The sequence below is a fragment of the Anabrus simplex genome, chromosome 3 (genome assembly GCF_040414725.1).
Source record: "Anabrus simplex isolate iqAnaSimp1 chromosome 3, ASM4041472v1, whole genome shotgun sequence".
NCBI classification, from domain to species: Eukaryota; Metazoa; Arthropoda; class Insecta; order Orthoptera; family Tettigoniidae; genus Anabrus; species Anabrus simplex.
In genome coordinates this window covers 458,800,902-458,822,193 of record NC_090267.1, presented here as the reverse complement: position 1 = coordinate 458,822,193, position 21,292 = coordinate 458,800,902, and the positions used below count along the sequence as shown (strand labels likewise).

Here is a 21,292-nt window from a genome sequence, read left to right as displayed (position 1 = left end):
TCGGTAGATTTACTGGTCGTAAAAGAACTCTTGCACGACAAAATTCTGGCACCTCGGCGTCTCCGAAAACCATCAAAAGTGTAGTTAGTGGGACGTAAAAATAATACCATTATATTAAAACATATTACTTACTACTGCGTCACTGATGATCAGTACTGCTAACTGTTTAGGGTCTGATTTACTCTGTGAAACATTTGAGATTTAGAAATGAAAGCATTGGATGATTTTAAGCCTGTAACGAGAGAAGCTAGCTGTGGAGGTCAATACGGCCTTGAGGGTAACATGCGTGTGCCACAGACCAGGTGTTCTGAATCACTGCAGTTGAGGTCACGGCCTGCTTGACAGCTGTTAGAAGCAGAACACACCTGACGACATGTTAAAATAGGGAGGCACCTGTCCATGCAGCTGTATTCTTATATTGAAGAGGAGCAAATCATTCAATCACACGGGATAATATGAAAAGTCTTTCCTACAACAATTCATAAGAACCAGAAAATTTTACAATTACAGAAGCACCTCGATATCTCGAATCACGTCGGGAGCTAAATTTTATTTCGAGTTATCGAAATTTCCAGATATGGAGAATACCGTTTTTGAGCATATATAGCTTATAACTGAATCATCTGCCTGCTGTCATTTCTTGATGGATACAGTACTTTTGAATCCATCTCTTGGCACAGGCCAGAGTAAAGTGTAGCTTCCACCGAAGTCCCAGTCAACATCCATGGCTGTGACAATATGGAAGATGCTGGGGTATGGGTAGTGCTGAGTAATGACATTCAGAGCATGACTAGTGCATCTGAGTGTTATGAAATGTGCTGCTCATAGGGTCAGTCGTGCTGCAATAGTACTTTCTGACCCAGTGAGGAAAGCAATGGCGAACCATCTCACTCCTCATCTTGCCTAGTACGCCTCATTTTGGTGCTACCATTAGTTTTTGGGGTTTCCTTATAACCGCATAACCTTTGGTGGTGCTATTTGAGGATCCAACCAGCCTCCGGGCTGATGACCTAACAGACAGACAACTGAATCATATGTATCTTCGTGCTTATACTGAAACAGTATTTTTTACAGTATTTAAAAATATACTAACAAACTCGTAACTTACGGCACCGCTTTAATTATGGCCCTTGTTAAAATAAGTTTTTACAAGATAGACATACTACAGTGTATGCAGTGGTGAAACAAGAAACATACCCCGGTGAACACCTTTGGAAAAAATCCGTTAGTCTCTTCTATTTAAAAATATACTAACAAATTCGTAATTTACGGCACCGCTTTAATTATGGCCCTTATTAAAACAAGTTTTTAGAAGATAGACTACAGCGTATACAGTGATGAAACAAGAAAAATACCTCCATGATCACCTTTGGTAAAAATTCGTTAGTCTCTTCTGTTTTATACTGTTAACCTTCTTTCCTTCCACATACTTTTCAACAATATTTATTGCCGTGAGAATCACTGTCATTTATATTTGATTGAATCTGTATGTACAGTAGATCGAAACCAGCCAAGATTTGTCAATGGAGCTTGTCATCCACGACTTTCGGGGTTGCTTTCGTACGTGGCCGGTAATTAATTCACACCCGAAAACAACGAGGCTTTGCCGATTTTCCGATCACTACAAGTTTGTTTTTCAGTTCCCGTCATATTAGCTCTCAGCATCACTGTAACCCTTTCTTTACTTGTTAATTGTTCCTCACCGAGCTCCATAGCTGCAGTCGCTTAAGTGCGGCCAGTATCCAGTATTCGGGAGATAGTAGGTTCGAATCCCACTGTCGGCAGCCCTGAAAATGGTTTTCCGTGGTTTCCCATTTTCACACCAGGCAAATGCTGGGGCTGTACCTTAATTAAGGCCACGGCCGCTTCCTTCCGACTCCTAGCCCTTTCCTGTCCCATCGTCGCCGTAAGACCTATCTGTGTCGGTGCGACGTAAAACAACTAGCAAAAAAAAAAAAAAAAAAAAATGTTCCTCACAAACTACAAATGCTACAGTCAATGTACAAAATTCGAGTTACAAAGTATTTTTTGCTTCAAGGGAGGAAACGTTTGCTTAGAGAAATCGAGAAATTCGTGTAACCGAATTTCGAGTAACAGAGAAATAAATACACGTGAAGAATAGAACAAACGGGCGGGAAATTGAAGTTACTTCGAGATACTGAAAATTCGATTAATGCAGAGATATCGAAATACTGCAAGTTATCTAGGTTCGAGATATCGAGGTTTGACTGTAACTCAATCCTCACTAAGGGTCGTATTCAAGAACAATACTTTGAGGCAAAGTCGACTTTGTACCCAACAAAGTCATCATTTTCGCATTCATAGTTGAGACTTTGCTTTTAGGCGCCAATGGCCCGCACTTCGACTTCACAAAGTCGACTGTAGAGGACAGGGGCGTAGCCAAGGAAGGGTTACTGGGGGTTAGAAACGCTCCATGGATATTTTGCTAAAAGAAAATAAAGATAAACTAACAATAAACTAAATAAACATTCAGAGACATAATTGTAGAACCAAAAGATCTGGTGAATCTATTTTCTAAGAAGCCTCGGAAGTTGGATTTTAGATTGTAAAATGAACATACTATTCGTTGTAAAACTGTTGAGCTTGATAGTGTTGTTCTTGTTCTGCATTTTAAATGTAAGATTTTGTAGAGGACTGCAGTCTCAATGAAATGAAAATCCACAGCCTGTTTCTAGTCATTCGACCGAGTCAGGGATGGAATGAATACAGCCCCCATCCAGCGGCGAGGATAAAAATTGTGCCGGCTACCGAAGCCTGTCCCACTCCTCCGGGGCAATGATTAATAAATGACATACGGAATGATATTGGAGAGTGTTGCTGGAATGAAATATGACATGGAAAACCCGAGTACTCGTAGAAAAGCATGTCCCGCCTCCGCTTTGCCCAGCACAAATGTCATATGGAGCGACCGTGATTTGAACCACGGAGCTCAGCGGTGAGAGGCCGCCGCCTGAGCCACGGAGGCTTGCAGTTCAATATCAACATAATTCAATTGTATCTGTGTCCTTATAGCGACAAGCCTTACATGCGCGCACCACACACACAAGCAAATTTACTGTGTTCTTTCTTTCTTTCTTTCTTTCTTTCTTTCTTTCTTCCTTTCTTTCTTTCTTTCTTTCTTTCGATCGTTCTTTCTTTCTTTCTTTCTTAATCTGTTTTCCCTCCACGGCTGGTTTTCCCCTCGAATTCAGCGAGGGATCCCAGATCTACCACCTCAAGGGCAGCGTCTTTGAGGGTGAGATTTTGGGTTAGGGATACAACTGTGAAGGAGGGCCAGTACTTCGCCCAGGCAGCCTCACATGCTATTCTGAACAGCGGCCTTGTGGGGCGGGGGGAGGTTCCACCTGTTTGTACCAGCAATCATTCTCACTACTTTCATTTTTTAATGTGTATTCTTCTTCTTATTAAATCTGTTAACCCTCCAGGGTCGGTTTTTCCCTCGGACTCGGCGAGGGATCCCACCTCTACCGCCTCAAGGACTGTGTCCTGGAGCTTCAGACTTTGGGACAGAGGATACAACTGGGGAGAATGACCAGTACCTCGCCCAGACGGCCTCACCTGCTATGTTAAACAGGGGCCTTGTGGAGGGATGGGACAGGCAAGGAAGAGGGAATGAAGTGGCCGTGGCCTTAAGTTAGATACCATCCCGGCATTTGCCTGGAGGAGAAGTGGGAAACCACGGAAAACCACTTCGAGGATGGCTGAGTTGGGAATCGAACCCACCTCTACTCAGTTGATCTCCCAAGGCTGAGTGGACCCCATTCCTGCCCTCGTACCACTTTTCAAATTTCGTGGCAGAGCCGGGAATTGAACCTGGTCCTCCGGGGGTTGGCAGCTAATCACGCTAACCACTACACCACAGAGGCGGATTTTGATTTGTATTACTAGATTTATTAATTTATAATTTATTGTAATGTTTTACACGTCTTATTGAGGTTATGTTAAATGAATAAGAGCAATGTTCTAGTTATAGGCCTAATTTATTATATTGATAACGTCGCCATAAGATCTATCTGTGTCGGTGCGACGTAAAAAAAGAAAAAAAAAGAAAAGAAAAATAGGCCTTTGTTAAAGGCAATTTTCAACTAGTTGCTGATGAATTAGGAAGTGTAAGCCAGCCACCTCTCAGCAGAATGATTGGAAAGGTATATGTACTGACTCAGTTTTTCAAGTTTTCACAAGCTGAAAATCTTTTTATTTTCTTCTATGGTTGAGAAAAGGAAAACACGAAAAGTTACGATGCGCTGGGCCTCTTCTTTTTCTTTGTCTACCGCTTTTCCTACACCTGTGGGTTCGCGGGTGCGAACTGTGTCACACATGTAGATTTGGCGTCTTTTACGGCAGGATGCCCTTCCTGACGCCAACCCAATATGGAGGGGTGTAATCACTACTGCGTATTTCTGTAGTGGTTGGAAGTGTAGTGTGTTGTCTGAATATGAAGAGGAGCGTGTTGGGACCAACACAAACACCAAGTCTCCGGGCCAGAAAGATTAATCAAATGCAATTAAAATCTCCGACCCGGCCGGGAATCGAACCAGAACCCTCTGAGCCTAAGGCCTCAACGCTGACCATTCAGCCAAGTAGTCGGACTACGAAATGTTAGGCCTGATCAGAAAGGAGTAAAAAATGCTTGACGGAAGTCGCCCTTCTCTTGTTTTCTATTATTTTTACAGACTTATCATCGTTAATCTCAAATACAGTTCACACAATCTCGACTTTGCAAAATCTACTCCAGCCGAAGTCGACGTTTGAGAAAGTAACGCCTATGAAACAGACTTAAAGCAAAGACTTTACCGAGCGAGTTGGCAGTGCGATTAGGATCACGCAGCTGTGAGCTTGCATTCGGGAGGTAGTGGGTTTAAACCCCACTGTCGGCAGCACCGAAAATGCTTTTGTGTGGTTTCCCATGTTCATACCAGGCAAATGCTGGAGCTGTACCTTAATTAAGGTCAAGGCCACTTCCTTCCCACGCCTAGCCTTTTCCTGTCCCATCGTCGCCATCCTACCTATCTGTGTTGGAGTGACGTAAAAAAAAAAGTTAGACTTTCCTATCGAAGTAGACTTTGTAAAGTATCCGCTCAAAGTCTTGTTCTTGAATACGAGCCTAAATTATAATTCATCGATAGGTGAAGTTATGGAAATGGCCTAAGAAGATCTCCCTGTAGATGGGAGGGAAATAATCTATCCATGGTATTCTTCGCCTGTCGTAAGAGGCGATTGAAAGGGGAACCTCTTAGTAGACCGTCATTTGACGACCACGGGGCTCCTAGCTGAGTATGGCGTTGTCTTCACTCATGTCAGTCTCCTCAGTTTCACCTTCGGTGGTCAACTCTGGATATATTCCAAACTAGCGAATGTACCCGTGCTTCGCTACGGTATTCTACATTGTATTCGAATATCGAAGTAAATAGTGTACATGCAGTAAATAAGATAGTTTTAAAATTGCATGTCTCTTAGCGTTATCCGAGAAAGAGCATGGGGAGGTCCCCGTACGTTTCCAATGTAAAGTGTTTGTTACGGATTTGTGATATAACGGCAGGCTCACTTGCCTACTGGCATTCACAATCAGGTTGGGAAGTTTACATTATAATTGCAGGCCCCATTGCCTACTATGCGGACAGAATCGATTTGGGGAGTTTTCGTTAAAATGGCAGCCCCCCTTTCCTACCTCCAGACAGATTACAGTTTTTATTATAATAGCAGGCAATTACCCTACTATCACTCGAAATTGAGTTGTGCAGTTATCATTATAATGACAGGCCCCTTTTCCTACTGCCAGCCAGCGTACTGCCAGTCACACCAAGTTGGTGAGTTTCCATCAAAATAGCAGGCCACTATGCCTAATGCCAGTCACATTTTAGATGAGTACATTTCTTTATAATGGCGGGCACCCTTGCCTACTGCCAAACACAATCGGGTAGGGGAGTTTTAAACAAAACTGCATGCTCACTTACCTTCTGCAAGTCAAATCGAGAAGGGAACTATTCATTACAATTGTAGGCCTTCCTTACTAATGACAGTTACACAGGAGTTGGAGAAGGAACCCTTTCCTACTGCCAGTCAAAGTCGGTGTGGGGAGTACTGATTACAATAGCAGACCGACCCTTTCTCGATCGCTAAATCGACATCAGTGAATATATATAGATCGACATACGAAAGTATATGCGTGTTTACAATATTGAAGACCTTCATTTACAGATTAACTGCTACTAAACGTACGTCATATCGACAAAGGATTATACCAAACGACACGCCGGATTTAGTGGCCTAAATGGCTGGTCCAATGATATGTCATCTATTCTTGGGTCAGATTTAGAAACGTGGAACAGGGTAAAGGTTTTGTAAGATCATCTCACATTACATTACTTTTCGGATAATAATGTGACAGCTACATACGTAGCATTTGGCTCACATATGGCTACTGAGTGGGCCAATTTTCGTGAAGAGTTTGATGATTCTGTATTTCATATAAGTAATTGAAAGTATGAATAATGCATGTGAAAATTCCAAATTGACTTAACATCGATTAATAGAGAAAAATCAAACGTAAAAGGGATACAGATACGGCATAAAGTCATAAGACCAAGGTTGTAGATCATTCCAAATTGAACGGAGATTGTGCAATCCGTTACGTGATAGGAATTTCCGAAGGTCTGCACCATCATTAAAATTGCCTGCATATTTCGATATTCTTCGGGGATAAAAAATGAAAAATTTAATGATATAGGATTTTTCATTCGTTACAGGCTAAAACGTATAATTTTGTCAAATTTCAATTATCTTCTTATTCTTCTGGCAGATTATGCCACAATGTGGATTTTGGGCGAGGCGGGTAAAAATTAGGACTTTCAGGAAATCAAAAATTATGGAGATTGTTATTATTACCCCTTAAACGGAAAGCTGTACGAAAATTTCGCCAAAATAGTCAGTGTAGAGGTACACAGTCGTTACGATTTGATTTATATAGATAAGGAATCTGCTCCATGTAAAACACCTTTTGGGCTATGTCCGCTGGACTTAACCTGCAAAAGTGACCATTCATGATATCTCCCTTATTAATCCTCCTGACGAAAAAATGCACATGAAAAAAAAGGTTTAGAGGTGGAATTCCATCAGGTTTGGTCGATTTCCAGTCAGGTTGGTCTTGTTCTGTATATATTGTGGAAGAGTAAAATCACCATTTCGGTTCCTTATAAACCGCCAGTCCATTCCGGAACATGAAATGTTATTTACGTTTAAAACCTACCTTTGGACAGGTGGATGCTAAATATAAATTTTGTTTCGAATGTCTTCAGTAGTTTTCAAGTTGTAAGGAATACGCTTTACACGCACCCGCTCGTGAGTTAAGTCCGATGGGACTTGTACAGAAAAACGGTCCTTTAATGATATCTCCCTTATTGATCCTCGTATCGAAATGATGCACATGAGAAAAAAAGATTTAGACATTAATTTCTACCAAGGTAGGTAGACTTCCATAAACTTTTGTTGTGTATATTTTTTGGAAGTGCAAAATCACTGTTTCGGTTTCGTATAAACCCCCAGTTAGTTCAGGGATTTAGAAACAATATTTGCCCTGAAACCTATCAAGGACAGGTGTATTCTAAATACGAATCTTGGTGGAAATGCATCCAGTAGTTTCTAGCATTCACGTACATACGGCGTAATTAAGGAAGAAAATAATACAGTTAAGAATGTTGAAACTAATAGAAAATGGATTATAACTGAGGACAGCCGGATAACGACAAATAAATAAATGCCGTGAGTTATGGATATAATAAAGCGCTAACAGAGGAGAAATTTAGGTTCAGTGATTCTTAGGTAAACAAATATGAAGATGACTAATGGTGTTATTACTTAATCTATTCGAGGGCGGTTATAACCTCCAACGATATTCCGCCAATATCCCGCAGATGAGCCGATTGATGCCTCTCTTGCCATCTACCCAAGGAACAACCACGAATTTAAAAGCATGATGAGGAAAATGGCAATACGTTACTTCCCTACTGGCATGCAGTCAGAGACGTTGCCATGGTAACCTGTAGGTTCGTTGTCGGTCTGTCGGTCACTAAATGCAGAGCATGATACCAGCAGAAAATTGTAAATTTCTCCGTCATGTGAAGAGTAAGGTAAATTATGAACATAACGAAAGTTGTTTATAATGAAGAGACGTTTCACGTACGGTAAACGAAGTTTACAGAAAATCAATAGTATAAGAGAAAATAGAGGAAAACCACTGTGGTTTTCCTATAAACACCCCGTCTATTCAAAGATTTTAAAATTATATGCATATCGGAACCTTTCCTGGGATGAGTATACTCTAAATATGAAGTTTGGCTGAGATCTATCCAGCCGTTTCGACGTGATGGTGGGAAAACCACTCTGGTTTTCCTATAAACCCCCCGTCTATTCAAGGATTTTAAAATGATATGCATATCTAAACCTTCCCCGGGATTAGTATACTCTAAATACAATGTTTGGTTGAGATCCATCCAGCCGTTTCGACGTGATGGTGGAAAAACCATTCTGATTTTCCTATAAACCCCCCATATATTCAAATATTTTAAAATGATATGCATATGGAAAACTTCCCCGCGATGAGTATCCTCTAAATATGAAGTTTGGTTGAGATCTATCCAGCCGTTTCGACGTGATGGTGGAAAAACCATTCTGGTTTTCCTATAAACCCCCTGTCTATTCAAGGATTTTAAAATGATATGCATATCAAAACCTTCTCCGGGATGAGTATACCCTAAATATGAAGTTTGGTTGAGATCTATCCAGCCGTTTCGACGTGATGGTGGAACAGACAAACAGACAGACAAACAGAAACAATTTTATTTATATAGATAGATTTTTACACTCGTTCTTCACCCCCTTTCCATCCCCGCCCAAAGGAGTCCTATGAGTCCCTTACACAACAGTATTTTTTTTCCCAGATATTAAGTCTTATTTGTACCTATTTTGGTTGACAGCTATGCCCAAACGTACATGCATAATCTCACTGCTCTAGAATCCTGGAGCTGACGTTGCCATGGTTACGGCAGTTCATTTCTTTATCCGATTCCTAGAGCAGGGGTAGTGTGGTGCCAATATCTCCGTAACGGTTGGTTTTAGGGCCTTAAAACATGGTTTTCGGGCCCGTAGGGCTTACCGAGTTTTGTTCTTTGCGTCAAGAGGATTAAATTGAGCTTTGTCTCGTCCTTATACGACAAATTCGATATTTTGCCTATAATAGTATAAGAGAAAATGGAGGAAAACCGTTTTTCCTATAAAACCCCCGTCTTTTCAAAGATTTTAAAATGATATGCATATCGAAACCTTCCCCGGGGTCAGTATACTCTAAATATGAAGTTTGGTTGAGATCTATCCAGCCGTTTCGACGTGATGGTGGAACAGACAAACAGACAGACAAACAGACAAACAGAAACAATTTTATTTATATAGAATAGATTAAATGGCGTATGGCTTTTAGTGCCGGGAGTGTCCGAGGACATGTTCCGCTCGCCAGGTACAGATCTTTTGATTTGACACTCATAGGCGACCTGCGCGTCGTGATGAAGATGAAATGACGATGAGGACGACACATATACCCAACCTCCGTGCGAGCGAAATTAACCATTGATGGTTAAAATTCCCGACCCTGCCGGGAATCTAACCCGGGACCCCTCTGACCAAAGGCCAGCACACTAACCATTTAGCCATGGAACCGGACTGGATATCTTCCAAACCCGACGGAATGTTTGCGAGGCCCAGGACGTGAGAAATGTGGGAGAATGAATATAGGCCTGTTAAATCGTCGTATTAAAATATATCGAGGTATTTACGACGGAAGCTGACCTCTCGGTGTAGGCGAAGCGTGCCTGAATCTTACCCGGAGGCCGCGGGTTCGATTCCCGTCCAGGACAGGGATTTTTACCTGGATTACTTCGAGGTCCACTACGTGATTACAATTGAGGGGCTGTCTGACGGTGAGATAGCGGCCCCGGTCTGGAAAGCCAAGAATAACGGTCATGAGGATTCGTCGTGCTGACCACACGACACCTCGTAATCTGCAGGCCTTCGGGCTAAGCAGAGGTCGTTTGGTAGGTCTTGGCTATTCGGGGCGGTTGCGCCGTGGGGTTTGGTTTGGTTTATTTACGACGGAAGTAATTAAGTGAGCCTGAAATCCTACCTCATGTTTTTGGTTCATGTGCACGAGGGGACTTGTTTAGGAATGTTAGGTACAATACAATAAGATCTTAAGTTGCAGCAGCATTCTCCCAGAAAGGTTACGAGGTACGTGAAGAGGTGCCATGTGTTGCTGACGGTGGAAGCAACCGGCGAATAGATATAATCGTAACTGACCAAGAAAAGGACCTTGCATATATTCTGGACCCCACCATTAGATGTGAAGTCGACTGAAGTCAGCCAGCAGAGGTAGACGTGGAGAAGCGAGCCATCTATGAACCAATCATCAGGTACTTCAAAGAATCATACACCATCTCCTATATAAGGGTTGTAGGACTTTTCATCGGAGCAAGAGGAATCTTATCAAAATACTTAGTTGAGTTTTTCAAAAGTGTTGGCATTCCCGAGAATCTGTACTGTGATTTAGCCGACTTAGCAATTTTTTTTTTTTTTGTTAGTTGCTTTACGTCGCACCGACACAGATAGGTCTTATGGCAACGATGGGACAGGAAAGGGCTATGAGTGGGAAGGAAGCGGCCGTGGCCCTAATTAAGGCACAGCCCCAGCATTTGCCTGGTGTGAAAATGGAAAACCACGGAAAACCATTTTCAGGGCTGCCGACAGTGGGGTTCGAACCTACTATCTCCCGAATACTGGATACTGGCCGAACTTAAGCGACTGCAGCTATCGAGCTCGGTACTTAGCAGTTAAAGGCTCCGCCTAAATTGTTAGAAATCACCACTATAGGACTGCATAAGAGAAGGATTAACTCCAGAAAACTTACTTTGCCAGATTTAGGCAGCCTATTGTAGAAAGTGCAAATAAATTTAAAGAAGTAGGGGAGAAGTGTATAAATTGTAAAAACAAATGTTATCGCACTCTGTTGGTTATTGTTTGTATGTTGTTTTAAAATGTTTATATGAATATAGCCCACTAATTTTTTCAAGTTTCTTTGTTTGTTTGTCGACTCTTCGTGCAGATATCCTTGTGACATGTTCCTCAATTTTATAATTTCAGAGGGTATTACGTAACGCTCAAGAGAATACCACATTTGCAGTTCAGGCACGTGACTTGGGATGAGACTTTCATTTGCTCTACCTCTCTCTCTCTCTTTATCGTTCCCTCAGTTCTGAGGATTGTGATCTCTGAGTAGGCTATTAATCAGTTGTCTCCAGCGGTCCCTGGCCAGACGTGCTGCACCAAAAAGGTTCAGCGCACTTGTATCCTTGACAATGTTGCATAATGTGTCCAAAGAATGGTCAAACTCTTTGTCTGCAGCTTTCATTCCGGGAATAGTGCGTCGGCAGCTGAGAAGATAATTTTAAGGCCACGGTCGTTTTCTTACCGCTTCCAGCCCTTTCCTATCACATCGTTGCCATAAGACCTATCTATGTCGGTGCGACGAAAAGCACACTGTAAAGAGGGAGGAAAAAACTGTTTGCTTATATTCATGTCAATCTGATTCTGGGGTTGAGCTGGTTTATAACTGAATCACTGGTAAGAAATGCTGTTCAAAGTATACGTAAGATAACATTAAAGATTTCTTCAGATCCGTAGCACAAAGAGTTTAAGTCTCGGGTCCGTAGAGGAAAAAGAAAAAAGTAAAAGTAAGCTCATCCCGAGGTGGTGCAACCCTTTTCAGGCACAACCCCAATGGAGGTGGGATGCATGTAACATTTCAACCACATACCAGCCCTACATGCCACCCTATCCTGTACTAATCTGTTTTCTCTTCTTCTTCTCCTTCTTATTTATCTGTTTACCCTCCACGGTCGGTTTTTCCCTCGGACTCAGCGAGGGATCCTACCTCTACCGCCTCAAGGTCAGTGTCCTGGAGCACGAGACATTGGGTCTGCTATGCTGAACATGGGGCCTTGTGGGAAATGGGAAGATTGGAAGGGATAGACAAGGAAGAGGGAAGGAGCCGGCCGTGGCCTTAAGTTAGGTACAATCCCGGCATTCGCCTGAAGGAGAAGTGGGAAACCGCGGAAAACCACTTCCAGCATGGCTGAGGTTGGAATCGAACCCAACTCTACTCAGTTGACTCCCGAGGCTTAACGGACCCCGTTCCAGCCCTCGTACCACTTTTCAAATTTCGTGGCAGAGCTGGGAATCGAACCCGGGCCTCCGGGGGTGGCAGCTAATCACACTAACCACTACACCACAGAGGCGGACACGGTTTAACGTACGAAGACAATATTCCAAATAGCTGTATATATTTTAAATCCTTTATGTGAAATAGAAAATATTTGTTAACGTTCCACCCCTGTTTCTGTTATCTTCTATATTTCTTACACATACAAGTACACGGAGGTTAATACCAAATTATTAATAAGACTTGGTCTCCCTCAATTCCCGAGGGTCAAAATATACTTTCCTTTCCAGTACACTGTTAATAAATTGTAAACAAGCTACCACTCCTCGTTGAGGAAACTGAATTATAGATATTAAAGATGAATGTATTATTCATGGCTATCGAGTGCAATTGATCTGAATCCTCCAGAACAACTATTACCTATTTTCAAAAATTTCCCCAGGTGAGGCTCGAACTCACAACCCCGGCATCGCTCAGTTACTGTCGTATAAGTACCGTGCGCTAACCAATTGCGCCACTGGGGAATGCGAGACCTATTTCTATATTTACCAGAGTGCTATCTCCAACGTGAGTGTGTTCTTTCAAGGCTATTTACTCTAACTGTTAATGACAATGAGTTTGTTTTCTCTCTTAACCTGTTTACCCTCCAGGGTTGGCTTTTCCCACGGACTCAGCAAGGGATCCCACCTCTACCGCCTCAAGGGCAGTGTCCTGGAGCGTGAGACATTGGGTCGGGGGATACAACTGGGCAGGATGACCAGTACTTCACCCAGCCGGCCTCACCTGCTATGCTGAACAGGGACCTTGTGAGGGGATGGGAAGATTGGAAGGGATAGACAAGGAAGAGGGAAGGAAGTGGCCGTGGCCTTAAGTTAGGTACCATCCCGACATTTGCCTGGAGGAGAAATGGGAAACCACGAAAAATCACTTCCAGGATGGCTGAGGTGGGAATCGAACCCACCTCTACTCAATTGACCTCCCGAGGCTGAGTGGACCTCGTTCCAGCCCTCGTACCACTTTTCAAATTTCGTGGCAGAGCCGGGATTCGAACCCGGGCCTCCGGGGGTGGCAGCTTATCACACTAACCACTACACGACTGACGCGGACATGGCCTAACTCGCTCGATTATTATTATTATTATTATTATTATTATTATTATTATTATTATTATTATTATTATTATTATTAGTACTAGTACTAGTAGTAGTAGTAGTAGTAGTAGTAGTAGTAGTAGTAGTAGTAGTAGTAGTTCACTCATCCCAGGGAATAAGAAAGGAGATGAGCTGCTCGATTAAGTGGTATGTTCCGAGCTGTCAGTGGAGAGATGGCGTGGGAGGACACCAGTAGACGAGTAAGTTTGATTGGTGTCTTTAAAAGTAGGAAAGATCACAATATGAAGATGAAGTTGGAATTCAAGAGGATAAATTGGGGCAAATATTCGTTTATAGGAAGGGGAGTTAGGGATTGGAATAACTTACCAAGGGAGATGTTCAATAATTTTCCAATTTCTTTGCGATCATTTAAGAAAAGGCTAGGAAAACAACAGATAGGGAATCTGCCACCTGGGCGACTGCCCTAAATGCAGATCAGTAGTGACTGATTGATAAGTCAAAAACGAAAGTTTTCAGAGGGAGCATTTTTTGTTTTTAAACAATACGAAATCACCGATTCTCCAAATGTTATCAAACCATTCTGCGTTATATGGAGCAGCTTTTTAAGAAATGGAATTGCTTAGATTTGTTTAATTCAAAATCATCATCATCATCATCTGCCTCAAGGGCAGTGTCCTGAAGCTTCAGACTCTTGGTCGGGGATACAACTGGGGAGAATGACCAGTACCTCGCCCAGGCGGGCTCACCTGCTATGCTGAACAGGGGCCTTGTGGAGAGATGGGAAGATTGGAAGGGATAGGCAAGGAAGCGGCCGTGGCCTTGTATTAGGTACCATCCCGGCATTCGCCTAGAGGAGAAGTGGGAAACCACTTCCAGGATGGCTGAGGTGGGAATCGAACCCACCTCTACTCAGTTGACCTCCCGAGGCTGAGTGGACCCCGTTCCAGCCCTCATACCACTTTTCAAATTTTCGTGGCAGAGCCGGGAATCGAACCTGGGCCTCCGGCGGTGGCAGCTAATCACGCTAACCACTACACCACAGAGGCGGACTTAATTCAAAATATTAATGAAAAATTTATGTTGACCAGGCATTTTTTTTGTTCTGTGCACCGGTAAAATCCAAAGCGTGTAAGTCACATTTGTGCAGTGTTAGCTAGTAAGATTTAATAGTTCTGTTTAACAGAGGCAGCTCTGTAAATTTACTGCCAGTAATCCATTTGCATGATAATATTGTCCATAGGTCACAGTGAAAATCCACAGCCTGTTTCCAGTCATTTAATCGGGTCAGGAATGGAATGAATGAAGCCCCCATCTAGCGGCAAGGATAGAAACTGTGCCGGCTGCCGAAGCCTGTCGCACTCCTCTGGGGCAATAGTAAATGACTGACAGATGAAATAATATTGGAGAGTTTTGCTGGAATGAAAGATGACAGGAAAAACCGGGGCACCGGGAGAAAAAAAACCTGTCCCGCCTCCGCTTTGTCCAGCACAAATCGCACATGGAGGGACCGGTATTTGAACCACGGAACCAAGCGGTGAGAGGCCGACGCGCTGCCGCCTGAGCACGGATGCTTCCCCCCATAGGTCATAGTAACAAGAGAAATTGTATTACACATAAGACAAACTGTTTTATTTGACTGAAGCCGCTTTTATTAACAATATTCAGAATATTAACAAGATAATAAATAATGGCGTATGGCCTCAGGAGAGGCCTGTGCGGGTCTTTTTCTCGTAGACGCCCTATTATGCGACCTGCATGTCTGTGAAGGTGAGGTCCCTACGTAGGATGATTTGTAATGCTTAATAAGCCACACACACCTAGCCCCCGAGACCTTGGAATTAACCAATTAAGGTTAAAATCCCCGACCCGGTCGGGAATCGAACCCGAGACGCTCTGGACCAAAGGCCAGCACGCTAACCATTTAGCCACGAAGCCGGATATAAACAAGATAACTTACCTGGTTCTTACCAGGGACAGTTTTATATTCTTTAACTAGCATACGTACCCGTTCTTCGCACAGGAATTGGTAATAGATTTTATGATTCCTTCATGAATGAATGGGTGATTTCCGACAAAAGAGTAGCGTTACAAAAATGTTGCGAAGTTTGGGCTGGGAAGACTTGGGAGTGGTATGTTCCGAGCTGTCAGTGGAAAGATGGCGTGGAATGATATCAGTAGACGAATAAGTTTGAGTGGTGTCTTTAAAAGTAGGAAATATCACAATAAGAAGATAAAGTTGTTATTCAAGAGAACAAATTGGAGCAAATATTCGTTTATAAGAAGGGGAGTTAGGGATTGGAATAACTTTCTTTTTTTCTTAATTTGCTTGCCGTTCAGGGTTGGTTTCTCCCTCGGCCTCAGCGAGTGATTCCACCTCGTCCGCCTCTAGGGCAGTGTCCTGGAGCGCGAGACATTCGGTCGGGGGATACAACTGGTGAGAATGACCAGTACCTCGCCCAGGCGGCTTCACCTGCTATGATGAACAGCAGGGGGGATGGGAAGATTAGAGGGGATAGACAAGGAAGAGGGAAGGAAGGGGCCGTGGCCTTAAGTTAGATACCATCCCAGCATTTGCCTGGAGGAGAAGTGGGAGCCCACGGAAAACCATTTCGAGGATGGTCGAGGTGGGAATCGAACGCATCTCTACTCAGTTGACCTCCCGAGAATGAGTGGACCCCGTTCTAGCCCTCGTACCACTTTTTCAAATTGCATGGCAGAGCCGGGAATCGAACCCGGGCCTCCGGGGGTGGCAGCTAATCACACCAACCACTACACCACAGAGGCGGACTTCGAATAACTTACCAAGGGAAATGTTCAATCAATTTCCAATTTATTTGCAATCATTTAAGAAAAGGCTAGGGAAACAACAGATAGGGAATCTGCCGCCTGGGCGACTGCTCTAAATGCAGATCAGTAGTGATTAATTGATTATGCGAAGTTACATCCCTGTATTGAAACGTTTAAATAAGGCATGTTAAACTGACATTCTTCTACAAAGGCAAGTGGCAGTAGTCTAACGTGAGGTACGATAAAACTGAACAAAGTGGAGGCAGAATGAGGATAATCACAGAGTTTAATGAAAGGTACAGTTCCTGGTCTGAAGTTGTGCGTAATTCTCCCTACTTCTCGGTTACATATTGTTGTTCATCTGAAACCGAGAGTGGCGCAGTGGCTGAACACTCATGGAACCAATCGTTGACGAAAACTTCTTTTATTATCTGTTCTATCGAAATTTCATTAAGTTTGGTTGTGTATATTTTGTGGGAGTGCAAATTCACCGTTTCGGTTTCGTATAAACCCCCACGTAGTTCAGGGATTTAGAAACAATATTGGCCCTAAAACCTCCCCAAGGACAGGTGGGTTCTGAATATGAAGTTTGGTAGAAATATATCAGGTAGTTTTCAAGTTATAAGAACTCAGACAATCAAACAGACACCAAAGCCAAAATAGTCAATGTACAGACACACGGTCACTACGATTTTATTTATATATATAATCCGGAAATAAAATTTGGCTATTTTTTAATCTTCTTCTTCTTCTTCTTCTTCTTCTTCTTCTACTTCGTCTTAATCTGTTTACCCTCCAGGGTCGGTTTTTCTCTCGGACTCAGCGAGGGATCCCACCTCTACCGCCTCAAGGGCAGTGTCCTGGAGCTTCAGACTCTGGGTCTGGCATACAACTTGGGAGGGTGACCAGTACCTCGCCCAGGTGGCCTCACCTGCTATGCTGAACAGGGGACTTGTGGAGGGATGGGAAGTTTGGAAGGCATACACAAGGAAGAGGGAAGGAAGCGGCCGTGGCCTTAAGCTAGGTACCATCCCGGCATTTGCCTGGAGGAGAAGTGGGAAACCACGGAAAACCACTTCCTGGATGGCTGAGGTGGGAATCGAACCCACCTCTACTCAGTTGAGCTCCCGAGGCTGAGTGAACCCCGTTCCAGCCCTCGTACCACTTTTTAAATTTCGTGGCAGAGCCGGGAATCGAACCCGGACCTCCGGGGGTGGCAGTTAATCACACTAACCACTACACCACAGAGGTGGACCTATTTTTTAATAATATGATGAAATGTCTCGTTTTGTTAGTGTCAAAGGATAGAGAGCATTGACCTTAGTAGGTTACTGCAAAAATTAAAAAAAACGAAAAAATGGACTTACCTGGTTTTACTCTGGGATGAGTGAGTTGATGTCGAGATGTTTCACGTAACGCCCAGTGTAGTGCTAATGCAAGTAATAGTAGATTTCGAGGTACCTATTTCACGTTGTAAGATTTGTGACCATGAGTAGCTCCACGAACCAGCGTGGTACTGATCATACCGAAGTGAAGCAGTACTTTATATGGTGTCTAGCACACATAAATACAAATATAAATTACGGGCAACGTAGCATTGGCCTATACAAAATATTGTTACAGACAGCTGATGGTGAGCAATAATAATTTAATATATTCGTATAGTGAAGAATGCCTCGGGCATATGCAAAATAGCAACTAACAAAAGCACTGCAGGGGAGAGGAGATTCGAACTGTAGATTACGAGCTTGTGACGCATTCGTTGTGGGAATGTGTCGCGGCCATGCCTTATGAATCACTTTCGTATTCAAATTCCATTTTCTGAGAAATGGATGAGAGTTGTACCTTAGAATTTAAATTGGTGAAAGTTCTGCGCCATGGCTTGCATATATATTTTTAAAAAAGAAAAAAAAGGATCAGATCGGTGGGGACATGTGGGCAAGGTCATGCCGTCAATTTCAAGGCTGTTCAATATTGTTAAGAGCGGCAACCCTGACAGCACAGAACAATGCGGGTAGCAACTCTATGTTACACTCATATGAAAGAATGGTATTCTCTTTGTCATTTTTTGTTATTTGCTTTACGTCGCACCGACATAGATAGGTCTTATGGCGACGATGAGGCAGGAAGGGGCTAGGAGTGGGAAGGAAGCGGCCATGGCCTTAATTAAGGTACGGCCCCAGCATTTGCCTGTTGTGAAAATAGGAAACCATGGAAAACCATCTTCAGGGCTGCCGACAGTGGGGTTCGAACCCACGATCTCCCGATTACTGGATACTGGCCGCACTTAAGCGACTGCAGCTATCGAGCTCGGCCTTTGTCATTGACAGTTGTGTGTGTGTACGTCTCACTCTTTCTTCTTCTTAATCTGCTTAACCTCCAGGGTTGGTTTTTCCCTCGGACTCAGCGAGAGATCCCACCTCTACCGCCTCAAGGGCAGTGTCCTGGAACGTGAGACATTGAGTCGGGGGATATAACTGGGGAGAATGACCAGTAGCTCGCCCAGGCGGCCTCACCTGCTATGCTGAACAGGGGTCTTGGTGTGGGATGGGAAGAGTGGAAGGGATAGACAAGGAAGAGGGAAGGAAGCGGCCGTGGCCTTAAGCTAGTCTAGCGTATGGCGCTAAGTCTTCGAGTGCCAAGTATTAAAATTTACCTAAGCTAGCTGGCCAGTCGCCGTAAATTGCTCTCGGGGGAGGGACCACAGTTCCACCTCGAGGAAGCTTCAAGTGCATGCGTCACCCAAGCGACCTTAAATTTCGCCGGGGGTAGCTCTCTATCGGGCCGGCAAGGAAACACAGCTCGCGGGAGAAGCTGAACTGCGGTATTGCGAGCGGATTGTCGAGACAGCTGTACTTGGCTTAGATGTTCGTAATTTTTTAAACAGTATAAAAAGCGTTCTAAGGAATAATTAGAAAATGTTAATACAAAGTTCTTTACCCCAGCAGCGCTGAGGTAGATGGGGTTCAGTGCACGCCACTGACTGATACTAAGAGCTGCCTATAGCCCATGCAATGAACGATGGTTTTCACGGGTGTTTTTAATTGAAGAAGAACGATCATTTCACATTAATAACAAAAATGTTAGCCTCCGTGGCTCAGACGGCAGCGCGTCGGCCTCTCACCGTTGGATACCGTGGTTCAAATCCCGGTCACTCCATGTGAGATTTATGCTGGACAAAGCGGAGGCGGGACAGGTTTTTCTCCGGGTACTCCGGTTTTTCCTGTCATCTTTCATTCCAGCAACAGTCTCCATTCTCATTTCATAGCATCTATCAGTCATTAATAAAATCACTTTGGGAATGGCGACCCCATCGTACTAATAGCCTATATATGATTCACTCATTTTATTCCTGACCCGGTCAATGACTGGAAAAACAGGTTGTAGGTTTTCACTTTCAATAATAATAATAATAAAACCGAGCGAGTGGCTGCGCGGTTTGGGTCACTTAGCTATCAGTCAGCATTCGGAAGATAGTAGGTTTGAAACCCATTAACGGTAGTTTTACATGGTTTCCCATTTTCACACCAGTCAAATGCTGTGGCTATTCCTTAATCTAGACCACGGTCACCTCCTTCCCACTCCTAGCCCTTTTCTGTTCCGTCGTCGCGATAAGACTTATTTGTGTCGGTGCACCGTACAACAACAACAACAACAACAACAAATAATAATAATAATAATAATAATAATAATAATAATAATAATAATAATAATAATAATAATAATAATAATAATAGTAATTGTACTGGGAGGTACACCTCAACGCCGCGCATTCAAAATAAGCACCTTAATGAACTCCTCTATCGAACAAAAGTGGAAACTACTACAACAGGAACTTAGAACTTTAATCAGAAGATGTCACCACTGAAAAATTAAGTAATTGTTTTGTTGTGAAGTTTCCTAAACTGAGTGAATTTCTCCTTGTTTTGTTTGCCATTCATCAGAAGTTTGGACATTCTTCTACAGATGACCCTACTAAAAACTATGATCATGCACCCTGGTGCAAGGTGAAAGAACTTATAATTGACAGAAGTTTCATATACCTAGGTTTTCCATAACTGATCTATGTTCATTTATTTTTGGGTTGGCAATACTTCCTTTTTCTTCCGCCAGTTTTGAATCTGGCCAATGAAAAATTTCTGTAATTAATTTTCAACCTATCATAGGCTTCTTGTTCGATTTTGAGTGTTACTTTTAAATTCAACCCTTAAAATTTAAGGGGGTGTGTCCTGTTTAATCTTGAATACTCTCGAACCTTCCCTGAGGGTTTATAAACTGCGGATTTTCACGTTTCTTGGCCAATTGAACGTCGTCTATCTGAGTGTGTGTGTTTAAACAGGAGGCGGGCGGCCTCTTTCGTCGGCAGCTAGAACATCTACAAGGTAATGGCCACATAATTCCATCTTTCTTGCTGTAGCCGCAAATCATTCCGAGGGGAAGGTCCGAATCTTTAACTATGTAATCTACTTTTCTAAAATGTAACCTTTATTTCGACTAATGTAAAAACTTCATTAAATGTTTAATTGTAAATCGGGGATAGAGAGTGAGTTACCCTCTCGAGCTCCCCTTCATCTTGGTTTGAGGTGACTTCGTTTTGTAACGGTTTTCTTCCTGTAATGTGTTAAAGTGATTTCCATGCGAGCCACCTCAGTAGTTTGGGAATAGCCCCAGCTTCATCGGCCGAGAGCCCTATAGGTTTTAATATTTCATTATCTGGAGCGCAGTGTTCGCCTCCATTCACTTTGTGTTTCGGGCCGTTTACTTAACCTGTTTTTTCACAAAGGCCCTATAGGTTGGGTACTAGATACCACTGTTTCAAATTATAGTTGGGCCATGGAAGGCTAGAGAGTGTAAAATTTTGATGATTGCCTTGAATGGGCCATAAGAAATGAGAGCCTGTTAGCTCTTTTTCAAAGTTTTGTAATTGTGAAGGGTGCCTCTGGAAGGCTTGACATTGTAATTGAGGGAGCAAGTGCTCTTGAATTAAGGAGATTTCTGCCCTTGGATAAATGATTCCTTAGTTTGAATTAAACTGAATCCGGTATCTCTGACATTGTAAAATAGGGGCTTGAAGCCCAAAATTGGTACGTTCTGAATCTTGGATTCTCCT

At 43.1% G+C, this 21,292-nt stretch overlaps 1 protein-coding gene and 1 non-coding gene across 2 annotated transcripts in view; both read right to left on the bottom strand.

The window, feature by feature from the left end:
• LOC136866859 (endochitinase) overlaps positions 1 to 21,292 on the bottom strand; it is a 73,055-nt gene that overhangs the window by 21,887 nt on the left and 29,876 nt on the right. The gene's annotated exons all lie outside the window — the stretch shown is intronic.
• Positions 12,718 to 12,807, bottom strand: TRNAI-UAU (transfer RNA isoleucine (anticodon UAU)). The gene is given in 2 exon segments: positions 12,718 to 12,753; positions 12,770 to 12,807. It is a non-coding gene; the product is annotated as a tRNA-Ile (tRNA).